General features: G+C 62.0%; 1 protein-coding gene across 1 annotated transcript in view; it reads left to right on the top strand.

Annotated features, from left to right (window-relative positions):
- NDOR1 (NADPH dependent diflavin oxidoreductase 1) overlaps positions 1-245 on the top strand; it is a 13,051-nt gene that overhangs the window by 5,565 nt on the left and 7,241 nt on the right.

The raw sequence follows: 245 nt of genomic DNA, 5'->3' as shown, positions 1-245 counted from the left end.
ACCAGGGCTGTGTTAGCCTCTGTTTTGGGACGTTTGCCCTCTTGTAGGTGCTGGGGCTGGCCCAAGGCACTGCAGAGATCTGGAGGGGAGCAGTGGGAGGTGGTGCCACCAAGGTTGGGAGCAGCTCTGGGTGATGTGGCCGTGGAGAAGGGGAGTGCTGCTTCCTGCTGCTGCCGGGAGGTGGCAGTGGGACCGGGACTGGATGTCTTGGCAGATGTCCACCCTCAGTGGAAGCCTCTTGGGTT

This window comes from Apaloderma vittatum, unplaced genomic scaffold (assembly GCF_000703405.1).
Source record: "Apaloderma vittatum isolate BGI_N311 unplaced genomic scaffold, ASM70340v1 scaffold25785, whole genome shotgun sequence".
Lineage (NCBI taxonomy): Eukaryota > Metazoa > Chordata > Aves > Trogoniformes > Trogonidae > Apaloderma > Apaloderma vittatum.
Note: the sequence above shows the minus strand (reverse complement) of the source record. Positions and strands in the feature narration are given on the sequence as shown.